At 40.8% G+C, this 12517-nt stretch overlaps 1 protein-coding gene across 2 annotated transcripts in view; it reads right to left on the bottom strand.

Annotated features, from left to right (window-relative positions):
• The window catches only part of CCDC192 (coiled-coil domain containing 192), a 206717-nt gene that overhangs the window by 30288 nt on the left and 163912 nt on the right, over positions 1-12517 (bottom strand). The window lies entirely within an intron of this gene.

Raw genomic sequence — 12517 nt, 5'->3', positions numbered from 1 at the left:
GAAAAAACTGTTTTATAGCTTCCTGCTGTTATGTTCTTTCTAGGTTATTTGTTTATTATTGTTAAAGATTTATATTCCTCAACAATTATTCTCTCTTTCTCTCTTTTTTTTTGGTAGTGGTGCACCACTGGGAAAATGGTTCTTATATATACAATTTATTCATCATTTTGGATCCCCATACTAATGAAATTGGAAAAAATCTTATTAAAATAGCAGGACACAAAAATAAAGTAATTTGATCATAAAATATGTATCTGGATAAATTCATTTATGTAGAAAGAGAAGTAATATGAAAAAAATTATGTTGAGGCAATAAGATTATGGCTAATTTTTTTCTTGCTTAAAATTTTGGTTAATATTATTAATAAAAGGTTAGGCACTATGCTTTTCGTAGGGATAATAGTTTATATGTAAGAATGTTTGTTAAACTATTCTCTATGTGGCATACGTAGCAGTTTTTTTGTGGGTCATCAACTTAAAGTAGACTATTGTTAATTTTTAAGCAAATGCTGCCTTACTCCTGTGACATTTTCACCCCTGACTTCTGTTTCCTAAGGGTCAGAATTAATAGTCTTGGGAAACTGTCCTAGTTTTGGCTCTTAAATTCCCCCATGACTCATCAGCAGCTCTAGAAGAGGTGACATAAAGATATTTTGTATTGATGCCTTTGTTCAGCCACCAAACAAGGACCAGGCTCTGGGAATCAGTTCTTGGACCACTCACTGATGGCACTTTGGTGTACTTAGAAGGGCCATATGCTTTCCCCAAGTTCCAAGAGACTGAAAGCAGCCATCTGCCCTATTAGAGCTGTTACATTTCTAACTTGAATTTTTTTCTGAACTGAAGTAGACTAAGCAGAAGAGATTTCCAGAAACATTTCTTAGCAAGTCTGATTTTTCAGAGGCAGCTGCTCCTCCCTCATCACAAAACCCAGAAGGCTTTCAACCAGGGGTTAAAAACATAAATTCCTACATAGGCCATTCAGGTAAACATGAGTGAGTGAAGGGGGTTAGTGAGGATTGTCGTGAACTCTGGCACTCACAGCCCATGGATAGGAAGCAGCCACACAGCTGTAACCATTTCTCACTGTGCATGGAAGGAGCCCTGTGCACAAGGAAACCAAAAATCTGAAAACTGCTTGGAAACTTGTGAAACCTGTGAACTCCGGGACCACCCTAGATGCTCCGCTTCATCTGATTGGGGGGTAGGCTCAGTATTCTGAATTTGTGTCTCTCATCCAAAGTAATTTTGATACAGAAGATCCCAGCATCATTCTTGAAAAATGCTCTTAAAAGACAGTGAGTGAATGACTGAACAGAAAATGGCAGCTAGTGAAATGGATCAGAAAATGTCACCCCAAAATATACTGCTTTGGCATATTGACTATTCTGAGCTGAAGGGAACCGAGAAATAACAGATGCTGGAAGGGCTCTCTACCCTTCCCCTTTCTGTCTAAAAGCAAAGCATACATTTCCTATGAGATAGACGTCCTCCCCACACCACTCTTATCACTGGAGACAGGGAGCTGATGCTGAGATGAATCTGTGCCAACAGATTTTACCAGGTGACCCTTATCTTCCATTAATTTCACCCATATATTTACCTTCCCACAGTTTATCACCTCCAAAAACCCAACTCCTTTGTTCAAATGGTGTATAAACTCTCAGGCCTAGCCAGTTCTTTGAGGTTTTGCTTCTTTCATATGTTGTTCAGTCACTCAGTCGTGTCCAACTCTTTGCAACCCCACGGACTGCAGCACGCCAAGCTTCTCTGTCCTTCACCATCTCCCGGAACTTGTTCAAACTCATGCCCATTGAGTCGGTGATGCCATCCAGACGTCTCACCCTCTGTAGTCTCCTTCTCCTCCTGCCTTCAGTCTTTTCCAGGATCAGGGTCTTTTCTAATGAGTTGGCTCTTTGGATCAGGTAGCCAAAGTATTGGAGCTTCAGCATCAATCCTTCCTATGAATATTTAGGGTTGATCTCCTTTAAGATCGACTGATTTGATCTTCTTGCAGTCCAAGGGACTCTAAAAAGTCTTCTCCAACACTACAGTTCAAAAGCATCAGTTCTTTGCACTCAGCCTTCTTTATGATACAACTCTCACATCCATACACGACTGCTAGAAAAATCATAGCTTTAACTAAACAGACTTTTGTCAGCAAATAATGTCTCTACTTTTTAATACACTGTCTAGGTTTGTAATAGCTTTTCTTCCAAGGAACAAATGTCTTTTAATTTCATGGCTGCAGTCACCATCTGCAGTGATTTTGGAGCCCATGAACATAAAATCTGTCACTATTTCCATTGTTTCCCCTTCTATTTGCCATGAAGTAATGGGACCGGATGCCATGATCTTAGTTTTGTGAATGTTAAGTTTTAATCTAGCTTTTCCACTCTCCTCTTTCACCTTCATCAAGAGACTCTCTGGTTCCTCTTCAGTCTCTGCCACAAGGGTGGTGTCATCTGCGTGTCTGAGGTTATTGATATTCTTCTGGCAATCTGTGGATTCCAGCTTGTGCTTCATCCAATCTGGCATTATGCATTATGTACTCTTCATAGAAGTTAATTAAGCAGGATGAGCATATATAGCCTTGAGATACTCCTTTCCCAATTTGGAACCAGTCCATTGTTCCATGTCTGGTTTTGAATGTTGCTTCTTGACTTGCAGACAGGTTTCACAGGAGGCAGGTAAGGTGGTTCCATCTGGTGGTCCCATCTCTTTAAGAATTTTCCACAGTTTGTTGTGGCCCACACAGTCAAAGGCTTTAGCATAGTTAATGAAGCAGAAGTAGATGTTTTTCTGGAATGCTCTTGCTTTTTCTATAATCCAGCAGACATTGGAAATTTGATCTCTGGTTCCTCTGCCTTTTCTAAATCCATCTTGAACATCTAGGAATTCTCGGTTTACTGTTGAAGCCTAGCTTAGAGAATTTTGAGCATTACTTTGCTAGCATGTGAAATGAGTGTAACTGTGTGGTAGTTTGAACGTTCTTTGGCATTGCCCTTCTTTGGGACTGAAATGAAATCTTTCCTGTAAAGCTCCTTAATTTGTCTTTTGTTGATTTCATTTACAGACTCCATTAACTAAACATAAGAGTATAGAGCAAAGCTTTTCTTTCCCTACACTAATCTTCACCTAGTTGAGGAGTAGATTACCTGCCAGTTCCCTCGCTACCTTGCCTAAACCATGTAAGACTATTGTCTACCTGTGCTGTAGTACCGGCCTCAAACACCCCTGGTCAAGGAGCATGAGGAGAGAGGTAAGAGAAAACTAAGGGTTTGTGGACTAAGTTTAGGGATGTGCCTAGTTAGCATTGCTTGAGACTTTGGCCTTACTGCAAGAACGTGCTCCAATGACCTTTATAAAAAGAATACCTTGAAGGAATTTCACCGATTTTATCTTGCTCACCCTGATACTCTCATTGGTACCTCGTTTCACTTGCCATTTTTTCGTGTTAAGAAAACAGAGTCACTCATTTCTCCTTTGACTCTCTGTTGTTGACCAACTGGTCCTGAAGGTGGACTCATTAGTTGGTTTGACAAAGCTTACAAATATGACAATAAGGAAACTGTAAAAAATAAACATAATCAAGGGCCCTCATGGGAAGGAAGCACAGGGATGTTGCAATACCTACAGGGCGGTGGGGGATGGGATGAACCAACAGCAATGCGTGGAATGCGGACAGATAAAGGTAGCAAAGCCCTGACTGATGTGGAGCACTGAGGAAGATTCTCAGAGATCATGCTCTTCTCCTGAGTTTTCTCTGAAGCTGGAGCAAAAACAACCTTCTTCTGTCAGTCTGTCAAATATTTTTGTTTTACTTTTGCTTGTGTTTACTTTTTGTATCTAAACTAAATGACTCTTCAATTTTCTTTATTAATTTTCAGGCTTTTCATATTCACTTTTCTAATCAGTCAAATTCATAGGGAATATAGTTTAAAAGATTCCCATTACCTCATATATATATATATATACACACACACACACACACACATACATGCTGCTGCTAAGTCACTTCAGTCATGTCCGACTCTGTGCGACCCCATAGAGGGCAGCCCACCAGGCTCCCCCATCCCCGGGATTCTCCAGGCAAGAACACTGGAGTGGGTTGCCATTTCCTTCTCCAATGCATGAAAGAAAGTGAAGTCGTTCAGTCGTGTCCGACTCTTCGTGACCCCATGGACCACAGCCTACCAGGCTCCTCCGTCCATGGGATTTTCCAGGCAAGAGTACTGGAGTAGGGTGCCATTGCCTTCTCCATATATATATACACACATAATTTTTAAATTTGTGTTCAGTTCAGTCACTCAGTCATGTCCGACTCTTTGCGACCACATGAATCGCAGCATGCCAGGCCTCCCTGTCCATCACCAACTCCCGGAGTTCACTCAGACTCATTTCCATCGAGTCAGTGATGCCATCCAGCCATCTCATCCTCTGTCGTCCCCTTCTCCTCCTGCCCCCAATCCCTCCCAGCATCAGAGTCTTTTCCAATGAGTCAACTCTTCGCATGAGGAGTTTCAGCTTTAGCATCATTCCTTCCAAAGAAATCCCAGGGCTGATCTCCTTCAGAATGGACTGGTTGGATCTCCTTGCAGTCCAAGGGACTCTCAAGAGTCTTCTCCAACACCACAGTTCAAAAGCATCAATTCTTCGGTGCTCAGCTTTCTTCACAGTCCAACTCTCACATCCATACATGACTACTGGAAAAACCATAGCCTTGACTAGATTGGGTATAGCCAATTAACAATGTGTGATAATCTCAGGTGGATGGTGAAGGGACTCAGCCAAATACATATGTGTATCCACTCTCCCCCAAAACTCCCCTCCATCCAGGCTGCCACATAACATTGAGCAGAGTTCTATGTGCTCTACAGTAGGTCCTTGTTTGTTATCCATTTTAAATATATGGGCTTTTAATATTTTAAATATAGCAGTGTGTGCTATATTTAAAATAGCACACTCATTTCTCCTTTGACTCTCTGTTGTTGACCTTCCTCCCTGATAACCATAAGTTCATTCTTTAAGTCTGTGAGTCTGTTTCTGTTTTGTAAATAAGTTCATTTGTCTAATTTCTTTTTAGATTTCACATGTAAGAGGATGTTACAGAATGTTTTTGGTTCTCTTTTCAGCTTACTTCACTCAGCATGACAATCTCTAGGTTCTTCCATGGTGCTGCAAATGGCATTGTTTCATTTTTTCAATGGCCCTGTAATATTCCACTGTATATATGTACCACATCTTCTTTATCCATTCCTCTGTCAATGGACATTGAGGTCACTTCCATGTCTTGGCTGTTGTAAACAGTGCTTCAGTGAACATTGGGGTGAACATATCCTTTCTGACCATGTTTTTCTCTGGGTATATGCCCAGGAGACCTCACACACATATTTTTATCATCAGCAAAAACTCTTGCTCATCATTAGTACAAATACAAATGAGAGACAGTCGTGGGAATAACCACCTAAGCATTCCTTCTTTGACCTAGATTTATCCAAAATAACCACACATCACTGATGATTATTCATGCCATCATGATTTTTGTAATAGAATAAACATAATTCCATTGTGCTTGTGCATCTGAGTTTAGGGTGTTGCCCTTCTAAAAGGAACAGACACCTTCAAGAAAAAGAAGGAAAGGAACGCTGATGATGCAGGAGCTTTCAGATGCTTTTTCCAACAAAATCCTACAAAACTATTCCAGTATTAGAGCAATGAAGAAACCAAGGCACAGCCAAATACTAGGATTAGCAGAGCTGGGAATCGGATGCCAGTTTTTCTACTTCTCTCCAATCTCTGCTCTTTCTGCTGAGAACTGGATCTTCAAGGCAGATGTTAAAATGTCTCTGACAAATAATGGATACACCAACATGTTACACTAAACATCTGTGGATGCAGGTGCTGTTTGGAACTGCTGGGGAGTTTTCACTGGGGATCAGAAGCCATTACTTAAGTGTCCGTGGAAACATGACCTTGAGGATAACCACCAAGGAGACCTACCCACACAGTTCAGAGCTCATGCCCCTTTTATGCCTGGTCTCATTCTATGGGACATCCACACAACTAGGGAGTTTCAGTAAATATTCAAGGATAAACATGCAGACTGTCTTGAGAATTTTCTATATTTTTAAAAACACTATGAATAGGAAGTCTGGTCCTGCAAGGTCAAGGTCAGGCCTGAGTCTTTAACCTGAGCCCAACCTCCCTCCCAAGCTCACAAGTGAGAGGTGAGCAGCTGCTTGCTGGGTGGGTTTGAAGGGATAGTAGTTTAAGGCTCCATTTTTCTATTGACCCTTGTTTATATTCTTTCAGATTAGGAACAGGCCCTTATCTCTTTGACACTGCAGCTTGCTGACCGGCACCATTGTCATCCCAGAAACTCTCTCTGAAAGGTTCCTCTCCTGTGAACATCGTGTTTCCTGAAGGGGCCTGGTCAGCAGCCTCCGAGCAGGGTCTGTTTTGCTGCTTCTGAAGACACCTTAAACCTTCCACCAGTTTCCTTGTACCTTCCTCTCCTCGGGCAAATGTCTCTTTGAAAGGTTGCTCTGCGGTCCTCTATTCATCTATGTGGCTTCCCAGGTGGTGCGAGTGGTAAAGAACCCTCCTGCCAATGCCGGAGATGCAAGAGACAAGGGTTCAGTCCTTAGGTGGGGAAGATCCCCTGGAGGAGGGCATAGCAACCCATACCAGTATTCTTGCCTAGAGAATCCCATGGACAGAGGAGCCTGGTGGGCAGTGTAGTCCACAGGGTCGCACAGAGTTGGACACAACTGAAACGACTTAGCACACACACAAGCATTCACCTGTGTATGAAACATTTCTTTTGTTTCATTGGGAAGAAGTCTCTCTATGCCCTGCAAATACAGAAGAGACAAAAACATAATTCCTAACTTTTACTCTGGAGTTTGAAACCACCAGCATTCTATTACTCTTGGAAGCAAATTTCAAAACATGTCTATGACTCATTCCTCATTCACAAACTTTGTATTTTCTTCCTAAAAAGCTTGTTGACTCTGAGGAGCTTACTCCCTGAATTTTATCACTGCCCTGGAATCCAGAAGGCACCGCAGATAAAGCCAAACTGAGTCGGGGACCTGCTGCTCACAGTGCAGATTTGCCCTCGTTATGTATGATCCACATGCCCTAGAGTCACAGTGGGGATTAGAAAACCATAATTCTGTCCTACGTACTGAAGGGCTACAGAGGACGCTGGCTCCATTTCGGTCAGGGTGGCTTCCATCTTCCTACTTTCCCTCCCTGGCCTTGTCAGCAGGATGGAGTGTTCTGCACAGAGCTGGGAATGGGTCCTGAACAAGGCCAGTACTTCCACAGCCTGGGCGTTTCATAACTCAGTCTCGCTTGCTCGGCTGTGTTCAAGCCCATTTCCTCTCTCTCTGCCATATTGCTCCTGTTCTTCCACCTCCCTCATTCCTGCAAAGCAGGCTACTTACTGCTGCCTAAAGTAGGGCATGATTTCAGAGTTTTTTGCCCCTCAAATTACTGCATGTATAAGCAAACTATTATAAAGGGAACTCTGAATCAAGTAACGAACTCATCTCTCCCCTATTAATTGATATTTGGACCATGTTAGAAACTCTTGCAGGCCATTAAAACATTCTTTAACATATTTTAAAGCTATCCAATTCCTAAATTCCTGTGTTAATGACGAAGTTGACATTAACTCTTGTAAGCCATTACTGTTATATTGTTATACTACCCTGAATGTTAAGATCCTCATTGATATCAAGGAGGGTCTTTTTAAAAAGTTTTATTTTATTGGAGTATAGTTGACTTACAATGTTGTGTTCGTTTCAGGTGTACAGCAAAGTGATTCATATATATATATATATTTTTTTTTTCTCTCGTATATATTTTCATAGTTCAGTTCAGTCACTCAGTCTTGTCCGACTCTTTACGACCCCATGAATTACAGCACACCAGGCCTCCCTGTCCATCACCAATTCCCAGAGTTCTCAGATTCATGTCCATTGAGTCAGTGATGCCATCCAGCCATCTCATCCTCTGTCGTCCCCTTCTCCTCCTGCCCCCAATCCCTCCCAGCATCAGAGTCTTTTCCAATGAGTCAACTCTTCGCATGAGGTGGCCAAAGTACTGGAGTTTCAGCTTTAGCATCATTCCCTCCAAAGAAATCCCAGGGCTGATCTCCTTCAGTATGGACTGGTTGGATCTCCTTGCAGTCCACGGGACTCTCAAGAGCCTTCTCCAGCACCACAGTTCAAAAGCGTCAATTCTTCGGCACTCAGCCTTCTTCACAGTCCAACTCTCACATCCATATATGACTACTGGAAAAACCATAGCCTTGACTAGACAGACCTTAGTTGGCAAAGTGATATCTCTGCTTTTGAATATGCTGTCTAGGTTGGTCATAACTTTTCTTCCAAGGAGTAAGCGTCTTTTAATTTCATGGCTGCAGTCACCATCTGCAGTGATTTTGGAGCCCCCAAAAATAAAGTCTGACACTGTTTCCCCATCTATTTGCCATGAAGTGATGGGACCAGATGCCATGATCTTCGTTTTCTGAATGTTGAGCTTTAAGCCAACTTTTTCACTCTCCTCTTTCACTTTCATCAAGAGGCTTTTTAGTTCCTCTTCACTTTCTGCCATAAGGGTGGTTTCATCTGCATATGTGAGATTATTGATATTTCTCCCGGCAACCTTGATTCCAGCTTCTTGTTCTTCCAGTCCAGCGTTTCTCATGATGTACTCTGCATATAAGTTAAATAAGCAGGGTGACGATATATAGACTTGATGTACTCCTTTTCCTATTTGGAACCAGTCTGTTGTTCCATGTCCAGTTCTTCTATTGTAGTTTGTTACAGGATATTGACTATTGTTCCCTGTGTATACATAGGTCTTTGCTTGGTTATCTGTCTTATATACAGTAATTCAGTTCAGTGGCTCAGTTGAGTCCAATTCTTTGTGACCCCATGAACCGCAGCACGCCAGGCCTCCCTGTGCATCACCAACTCCTGGAGTTCACCCAAATACATGTCCATCCAACCATCTCATTCTTTGTCGTCCCCTTCTCCTCCTGCCCTCAATCTTTCCCAGCATCAGGGTCTTTTCCAGTGAGTCAGCTCTTCACATGAGGTGGCCAAAGTATTGGAGTTTCTGCTTCAGCACCAGTCCTTCTGATGAACACCCAGGACTGATCTCCTTTAGGATGGACTGGTTGGATCTCCTTGTAGTCCAAGGGACTCTCAAGAGTCTTCTCCAACACCACAGTTCAAAAGCATCAATTCTTCGGCGCTCAGCTTTCTTTATAGTCCAATTCTCACATCCATACATGACCACTGGAAAAACCATAGCCTTGACTAGACAGACCTTTGCTGACAAAGTAATGTCTCTGCTTTTCAATATGCTGTCTAGGTTGGTCATAACTTTCCTTCCAAAGAGTAAGCGTCTTTTAATTTCATGGCTACAATCACATCTGCAGTGATTTTGAAGCCCAGAAAAATAAAGTCAGCCACTGTTTCCACTGTTTCCCCATCTATTTGCCATGAAGTGATGGGACCGGATACCATGATCTTCGTTTTCTGAATGTTGAGCTTTAAGCCAACTTTTTCACTTTCCTTTTTCACTTTCATCAAGAGGCTCTTTAGTTCTTCTTCACTTTGTGCCGTAAGGGTGGTGTCATCTGCATATCTGAGGTTTTTTATATTTCTCCCAGCAATCTTGATTCCAGCCTGTGCTTCCTTCAGCCCAGCATTTGTGTATGTTAATCCCAAGCTCCTGACTTAGCCCTCTCTACTTTGTTTCCCCTTTGGTAATGATAAGTTTGTTTTTGAAGTCTTCAAGAGTCTGTTTTTATTATGTGAATAGGAAGGTCTTAATTACTAGATAGACTAAAAACAATTAATTCCTTCTGAAGCCCACTAACTTGTGTTCTACTGTAAAAAAGAATACTTTTGAGATAAAATACATTAAATATTTTTATATCCTCAAATGGTTTTTTAAAAAGTACTGTCATAAAGTAGGACACCCCTTCTAATGTAAAAGTTTGAAAGATAATAAAGGAATGAGAAAATTTTCCAAAAGCTAATCTCAGGAAAAAAAACTGAACAAAGAAAACACTGCATATGCCCTTTTTCTAAAACTGTATTATTCCATGTATATAGGAGTTTAGTTTCCACGCGTGTGTGCTAAGTTACTTCAGTTGTAATTCTTTGTGACTCTACGGATTATACTCTGCCAGGCTACTCTGTCCGTGGGATTCTCCAGGCAAGAATACTGGAGTGGGTTGCCATGCCCTCTTCCAGGGGATCTTCCCAACCCAGGGATTGAACCCTTGTCTCTTGTGTCTCCTGCATTGGCAAGAGAGTTCTTTACCACAGTGTCACCTGGGAAGGTTAACAGAGGATTAAAAATCCTCCAAGGTTTTATCTCTTCTCACAAGAGTGGCCTGATGAGATGTACCTGCTTTTATATCAAGAATTGCTCTATTGTAAGCCCTCATCACCTGAGAGCCTTAACACATTCAAAGCTATCCTACTGGGAATTCAGCTCAGTGCTTTGATGAAGTCTTCCTTTACTGTCTTTAATGTGGTGTTACTTCTGTAGAGTTTCCATATAGATTAATTGTGAACAGACGTTATATTCGTTTTTGGCGATCTCTTCCCTCTAAGAAACTAATTTTTTTTTTAATTTTTTGAACTGAATGTAGAATTTTTCTCTTTAAAATTTCTTTAAATCTGATAAATGGATTCTGATATAATACAGCACATGAGTTCCAGTTCCATTAAGTGGAAACAAATAACGGTCACATGTAATGGAACTACTGTGAAACAGTGTTTATCTTGTTTGATTATATTAAACATGTGCCTAAAATGTATAGAAGGTAAAGTATAAAACCTTGAAAGAACACAGGTTTTAGGGAAAAAAAAAAGAAGTTGACTTAAAGTTCGAAAGTAAAGTTATTAAATCTTCTGCTAGACTTGGTTCAAAAAGGAAAAAAAATTTCAATTTGAATTGGATCTTTTTATTTTTTCCAATTCAAAGAAACCATTCTTTGGAAAGAAGAGCAGTAGAGTGGGTAGCAGATATTATATATTAGTAACCTAGTCACCGTGTTAAAAACATTCAGATTGAGCGGTTGCGTTTAGGTAATTATATTTAAAGCCCCTGTACTGCCATCCGTCATGATGTCTTCTTCAGATTTGTTTGTCTGACGGTCTTGATTTGTTTTTCTTTTTATCTCCCATAAATCACAAAGCAGAGAACACAGAAAAAGAGAGATAGGAATCAGCGACCACAGGAAACTTCTGGTTTCTGATGGAAGGGGAACAGAATACCATGATTAAGGTCTAAAGCTTAAGGGAAGAAGTGAAAGTCTGAGGAGTCACTGTGGTAAATCACCTGTGCTGTCATAAAAAGATGTAAATTTCTGCATCTCAGGACAGACATACTAAATCAGAATGTCTTTAAAAAGGATCTAGGAATTTAAATTCCACTAATTCTCCAGGAAATTTTTTGTATGCTAATATTCGAAATCCAAATGAAGCCAGTTTAGAGATTCTTATTCAAAAACACATACAATACCTGAATGATTAGGCCTTATTCTAAGAATATGCTTGTAACTTAAGATCAAGCTAAGTAGCAACTGATAATCAGTAATAGTTTGTCTGAGTTGGCACTGCTTTTTACCTAAGTATTTCATTTCTCATGAATCTTGCTAAATATTATGTTTTTGTGTTTATTCATCTTTTAGGAAGTACTTAATGAACTAATACTCATTAAAGACTTTCTCAAATGGAGAGGCATAGTTGACTAGAACATCTGGGTTCTGAATCTAGCTTCAGTATTTTGACTGCTCTGGGCTTTGGTTTTTATCTTCTGTCAAATATCAGTTTAGACTAAATTAGGAGCTGTGAAGTTAAGGACAGTGGGTGCAACTGGCCTGACTAATGCTTGAGGAGTGACAGGAGGTGTGGCTACTGGAAAGGGGCTGGCACTCTGCAGCTCTAACCACAGGCTGCCAAGAAAGAATTCAAACTCAGCATTGCCTGCGTGTCCAGCTTTTCGAGAGATGTTGGAAATCCTGCTTGTAAGATGAAATCTGATTGTTAAATGGTTGCTACTAATGTAAGATATCTAACATAGCACAGGCCAATACTTTAAAGAACAATGCAAACACTTTGGTTGGCTAGATTTAACCTGTAGGCTAATTCATGCCCTTGTTAAGATCCTTTCTAGTTCCCAAATCCTGTATATCTTTTGTTTCACAGCTTTTCATATTGCCAAATCTAGGCACCTGGAGATAACCTAAGTAGTAACTAAGAGAAGCTAGTTGCAGTGTGTTTATTTATAGACTAAATTCTGCTTCAGTGTAGGACATTTATATTAGTTTCAAAGGGATTGATGCTCACAGGGTATTTAGCAAAGCAGATGCCTGATTGTAGAAACTTAAATTGTCCATCCTCATTTAACATGTCATGGCTAACGACTATGTGTATGTAATTGAGTTAAGATTAGATAGGACTAAAGAGGCTGAGCA

Source organism: Oryx dammah, unplaced genomic scaffold (assembly GCF_014754425.2).
Source record: "Oryx dammah isolate SB20612 unplaced genomic scaffold, SCBI_Odam_1.1 HiC_scaffold_5, whole genome shotgun sequence".
Taxonomy (NCBI): Eukaryota; Metazoa; Chordata; class Mammalia; order Artiodactyla; family Bovidae; genus Oryx; species Oryx dammah.
The sequence above is the reverse complement of the archived record's forward strand: the minus strand, read 5'-3'. Positions and strand labels throughout refer to the sequence as shown.